Raw genomic sequence first — 6532 nt, forward strand, 5'->3', positions numbered from 1 at the left:
CTTTAAAATCCCATATTGGTTTATGACCTTGGTTCTCTCAGGCCTGGAATAATACAAATTTAAGAGATATTCCCCTTTGTGGGAAAAGGTCCTAGGAAAAAGTGAAAAGGGAAGTAGATATTTTTTCTAGAAAACAGTAAAAACAGCTATTCCAAAAGAGAGCTGGTTGATTAATGAGTAACAAAAAGATGCTGACAAAAGAACAGCAAGACATTGACGAGTAAAATCAAGAGCTCACAGCAGTTAAGTCAGAGCCAAGTTCACCAAAGTGTTTTTAGGAGTTACTGTTTCTTCTTGTGTAACTCCAATTTCACTGTTTATACAGAGACATGTCAACATATCTGTTGACTTAACAAAACACAGATTTTCATTCCTCACCCTTCCCCCCCGCCCTACCAGCCATGGTACACAGTCTGACATTTAGGCTCATGGGCTTTGGTGTTGAGTCAGAGGTTCAGATCCTGCTCTTTATAGCTGTGTGTCTTAGAACAAGCTTCTTACCCTTAGTCCCAGTTTCCGCACCTATATGATGGGGATGGTATGTCTGTCCATCTGGGTCAAAGGGCAGTTGTAAGTAATGATGAAATGATGCAGGTAACCACCACACAACAGCTCTTGGCACACAAAACGAGCTCAGTGACTGTTGGTGTGGAGTGGGATGGCAGACTCACACTTAGGAACACCTGGTACAGAAACCAAAGCTCTCAGGGTCTGGACACTAAAACCTCAAACTCTAAAGTGACAACATCATCATGTGAAATCTGTACAAGATTGCTTTGGGTGGAGAAATACAACAAAGCCTGAAAAGAACCAAGGATGACAGAAATACCCACTTTGAAAACTTAAGACACACTTAACTGCTTGTGAAAGAAAGATGACATATTAAGGTCAGGACTCCTTGAACTGATCCTACCTGGTAATTCCAGAAATTCAAATGCCCTGCCCTGAATCTGATTTTGTCCAAGTGTCCTCAGAGGAACTCTTGAGAATGGTGTAATTGCTTCTGTTATTTTGCCTAAGGGTAGAAATGGGGAGAGAAGGGAGTGTCTGGAAAGTAATTTTAGGACGGACATATGCTAGGACTGCAGTAGGAGAAATGCATCTCAGAGCACAGAAAGCATGTCGTTATTCACACTTCCTCTCACCCTCCCTTCCACCAATCTCTCTCAAAATGGCATGGGCCAGGGCACTGGACATCCTTCAAACTTGACCAGAAATTATCTCACTCTAAGATAAGATAATGAAACTGTATCCTTTTATTATTACTTACTTTAGTAACTGCCACTAGAATTCTTCTTGCACAAGATTTATCCTTATGGGGAAAAGACCTGGGTAAGGACCACTTGGGAAAGGGGAATACCTGTGGGGTCATGGATGTTGACTGGCACCATGGATTCTACAAAATCACCCAGTGTAGGATGAGTTGCCTGCGACACTCCTGAAGAAGAAGAGGAACAAGAGTCAGGAGGGAGAAAGAGAGAAGAAAGAAGAGCACATGAAATGATGGGTGGCTGTGTTGTGATGGAGGAGACAACTCCTCAACTTCTCACCAAAACCCCTAAACTCATGAAGCTTAGAAGTGGGTTGCAAGTATGTGTGGGGTTTGTGTCTGAGTTGACAGGTTACCAAACAGAGGATATACATGCAGACCAAGGAGCTAGAGAGCAATGCAATCAAACATACATCTACTAAAGGCTCCAAATATCATAAGCAGATACAGAAAGGTGAAAATAAAACCTACTGAAGATGCTAAGGATGAAAGTGGCCTGCTGAGCATAGGAAACTGCCTGTGCTCAGGCATGCATGCAACCACACACACCAACACTCATTATAAATATTGGTTGAACTCCTACAATGTGCCAGGCACTGTACTAGGCTGTGGAACACCATGGTGAGCAAAGCCAGAGTGTGGAAGAGACAGACATTGATCAAGTAAGTGCACAAACATGTGTAAAGTTGCAATTGTGAGGAGTGCTATGAAGAAGGAGTACATGGTATTATAAGAGAACATAAGAGAGCCCTAGCTGGTCTGGCTCAGTGGTAGAGCATCAGCCCGAGAACCAAAAGTCCCGGGTTCAATTCCGGTCAAGGGCATGTACCTCAATTGCAGGCACCTCCCCAGCCCTGGCCCTGGTCAGGGCTCATACAGGAGGCAACCAATCAATGTATTTCTCTCACTTTCCCTCTCTCTTCCACTCTCCCTAAAAATCAATGGAAAAATATCCTCAGGTGAGGATTAAAAATAATAATAATAATGAGGAGGAGGAGGAGGAAGAGAAGGAAAAATATCAGAGAGATTGGCCCAGGCAGAGAGACCATAGCTTCCCCAAAAAGCGATGCCCAGGCAGAGAGACCATAGCTTCCCCAATAAGTGATGCCCAGGCAGAGAGACCATAGCTTCCCCAATAAGTGATGCCCAGGCAGAGAGACCATAGCTTCCCCAATAAGTGATGCCCAGGCAGAGAGACCAGAGCTACCCCAATAAGTGATGCCTGAGCACAGCACTGAGAGATGAGAAAGGTTAAAAAAAAAAAAAAAAAAAAACAAGGAGAGAAAAGCAGCCCAGGAAGAATGTGTGTAACAGCCCAGGATGACAGGTTTGAGGACTGAAAGAAGGCAAAGTGTGGCTAAGGCAAAGACAGCCTGGGGAGAATGGGCAACATGAAGGTGGAAGGCAGGGAGGGACCAGGCTCCTCAGAGACTGTGGACCCCAAGATGGAGTCCGTCTTTATCTCAACAGCAGTGGGAAGTCATTGAAGGGAGACTGACAGGAACCCCTGCCCCGCCCCGCCCTCCCCCCCCACAGAGAAGCCTGAAAATGGTAAATGAGACCCCTGTTTACACTTTATCCCCACTTTTCTAGGCATCTCCATTGACTATCCATCTGGCTTAGCCTGAGTAACTGAGCCCAAAATCAGGGAAAAAAAACCACAACAAACCAACATTTAATAAACACTGTTAACTCAGTTATTTTATTTAAATAATCAGTATTTTTAAATGAATTTTCCATCAGCATACAAGAAAAACAACACCACCACCAATTCAGACCCACCATTGAAACACAAATGCCCAGTGTATACTAGTAAATTTATATTAATTCAGTATTTAATGTTTAGTTACTTAAAAAAATACTGGATTAGGAGTCAAATAGCCTGAGATGTAATTCTGACTCAGCCACTTGCTAGTCACGTGATCTTGGATAAGTCTCCAAACTTTAGTCTCATGTATAAAAAGGGGTAACAACTTTTGCCCAACAGATCCTACAGAATTAAAGTGAGAGCCTTGTCCAGCTGGCCTGGTTCAGTGGTTGAGCATCAACCTATGAACCTGGAGGTTACTGTTCGATTCCAGGTCCGGGCACATGCCCGGGTTGCGGGCTCAATCCCCAGTGTAGGGTATGCAGGCGGCAGCCAGTCAATGATTCTCTCTCATCATTGATGTTTTTATATCTCTTTCCCTCTCCTTTCTTCTCTGAAATAAACAAAAATATATTTTTTAAAAAATAAAGTGAGAAAAAAATAAAGTGAGAACCTTTTATAAGAGCAAAACAGCAAATAAAGATATTATTATTAACTTTCCTCTAAATTGCAGAGGAAAATACACAACATATTCCATTCAGATAATGTTTCTTTTAACGTCACATATCTGTTTTGCAATATTGTTACAAAATAATGCTTTATCTTGAAAGTCACTGCCCTCTAATCCATTATAAAACTACTTCTTGTGTACATGAAACCACCCAGAGGGAGATTCTTTGAAAAAGATTTTTTTGTTTCATTTATTTTAGCACAGATAAAAGATTCAGTTCAAGTATTATCACCAAAGTTTTATATTTACTTTTTAAAGGAAAAGGACATATGAAATATGCTCAATTCATAAAAAGAGAAGATAATGTTAAAACAGTATGAGGTGCTATTTTTCACCCATCACATTAGCAAAACGTAAACTCCTGTAGAAACAATCTGTTGGACAGATTTTTGGAAAACAAACATTCTCATTCACTACTGGTGGGTACAAAATGGAGAGGAATTGGGCTGTATCGAGCAAAACTACATGTGCATTTCCCCTTTGGCCTAGAAATCCCACTTGTAGGAATTTACCCTAAAAATACACCTCTGACAATACAAGAAAGCACAGGAATAGGGTTATTCATTGCAGCATTATTTATAATTGCAAATACTGAAATATTCCAAAGGCCCATACATAGGAGTTTGGTTAAATAAATTATGGTACATTTACTTAATGGAGTACTAAACAGCTGGAAAACTAAAAAACAAAAAACATTTCCATGAAATGACAAATTGATTTCCAGAATATATTATTAAGTGGGGAAAAACAAGATACTAAAGATTATATGTAGCATGCTAGATTTTGTATATATTTACATAACTGTATAAAATATATACTCATTTATTTTTACAAAACACAGAAAAGATAAACATAAAACAAATTAATCTGGTTACCTAAGGGGGTTGGGGAAATGGAATAGAAGAGATAGAAAGGGGAACTGTTTGAATATAATATTCTATATAGCTTTGGATTTTGAACCATGTTAGCATTTTACATATTCAAAAAATTAAATTAAATCAATAAGATTGGGGGTAGGGGTGGAAAGACCTACAATTGCAAAGAAAAAAGAATCCAAAAAACCTTTTGAACATAAAGTATTCTGACTATACACTTTCAGTGGGATATATTCTAAGGACAAAAAAAATATCTTGAACTTTACTTGGTAGGTTTGTTTTGGGTAGTAATGTGGTAAGGCAATTCTGAAACTGCTTTGTGTATATTGCAGGATTGAGCAAATGAGTAGACATACTGATGTTTTGAGGAAGCAGAGAGTTCATTGTGGCAGAACAAAGACACAAATATGGAATGGTGCAAGGAGAGGAAGAATCCTCTCCTACTGAACTGGGTATCAGTTAGAGCTATCATGAATTAATGGTTTTTAAAACATGTTCCCTAGTTCTATCCATTGAGAGAACCTAAAAGCAATTTTAGCCTAGAACAATGAGTACACATGGAACCCAGGTTTCACTTTCTAAACAGTATTGGGAAAATGCCTATTTTAAGGTCAACCTGGGATATCTTGTGCCAGAAATTAGGGAAGCACTCAAAACTGAGGAAGATATAAGAACCAGTTTAAGGGGCTTCCTCTTGCCAAATTTGGAACAATTGGAGCATCAAAATAGATACTGACTGGAATGGATTATAACACACTTAATAAAATAGAATCCATGAGCTCACATTGGCCTTAAAGAGAAACTTTAAAGAAAATGGGAGACCCATGCCCAGCTCAAATCGGGACCAAGGTAACAGACAGAGACTTGGCCGACAGCAGCTGCCCTCTCACTGCAACAAGACTTGTTTGAGTTGTCTTGTACCCATGGTGTGGGGAAGTGGGTTTTTGATATCTAAATCCAGCCTAGCACCAGGAATGCTCAGGGCCTACTCAAGAAGGCAAATAATCCTTTCCACTAATATTTACAGGGTAAAATAAGATTGTTGTTAGAGTATTAAATTTGACAGTAAAATAGTAGTCAAGTTTACAGAGTAATTTAAATTGGCTAATTGAAATAAGCAAATATTCTAGAAAAATTGATTGTACTGGACAAAAAGCTGTTCCTAAAGTATTAACAAAAATTTTTATTGGTAGTTCATCTCATGGTAAAATTGCATAACATGTAATGAACCTAAAGCAGACATATTTTAGCGCAAAAAATTAAAATTTAAAAGCTATCAAGACTACATCATAAAATTTCCAAAAGCCTCCTAATACTTAAATAAAAAAAGGGGGGGGGGATAGTAGAAGAATATCATGTAAGGAAAAATATCCTGTAAGTAAATTACATTCTAGAAAATTTTTACTTTATAAAATTAACTTTCATTTGTAATGCTAACAGCAAGACACCCATGAAAAACACACATGGTGTCAAAACAAGCCAAAGGAAAATCGTTTGGGCAAAAAATGAAAAAGGATCCCAAGTCAAATTTATAGAAAATATTCCTTTATTAACTTTTGGTCGAGAATATGTATGTATATTTTCAGAAAACAACTCCAAGACCATGTGGATTCCTGCAACAGAGAGGAATTGACAGGACTGCTCCAGCCATGAAGACAGAAGAGAAACAGTCCAGAGATGGAAGACGCTGACGACGCCTTGCCATACTAGCAGACAGCAGCTGTGTGTCGCTGAAGGTTGCCCAGGACCAAACCAGAGAGGGTCAGACCTGCATCACCACCATTTGTCCACCATCCAGAACTGAAATATCATTGCTGACATGTACACATAAGGAACTGTTTGACATTGAAATTGGGACTCAAAAGAACTGTTGGCCCAGAAAGAAACTCACTACAGACTGATTCATTTGCCTCTCAGCATAACCATTATTGCTTGTCTCATTTTCGGCTCTTATAAGTGTATTTCTTGTATCACATGATCTCACTTATCTAGGGGAAATAATGAACAACATAAACTGATGAACAAAAACAGACCTGGAGGAAGGGAAGCATCGATCAGACTGTCAAACC

Source organism: Cnephaeus nilssonii, assembly GCF_951640355.1.
Source record: "Cnephaeus nilssonii genome assembly, chromosome: 14".
In the NCBI taxonomy this organism is placed as follows: domain Eukaryota; kingdom Metazoa; phylum Chordata; class Mammalia; order Chiroptera; family Vespertilionidae; genus Cnephaeus; species Cnephaeus nilssonii.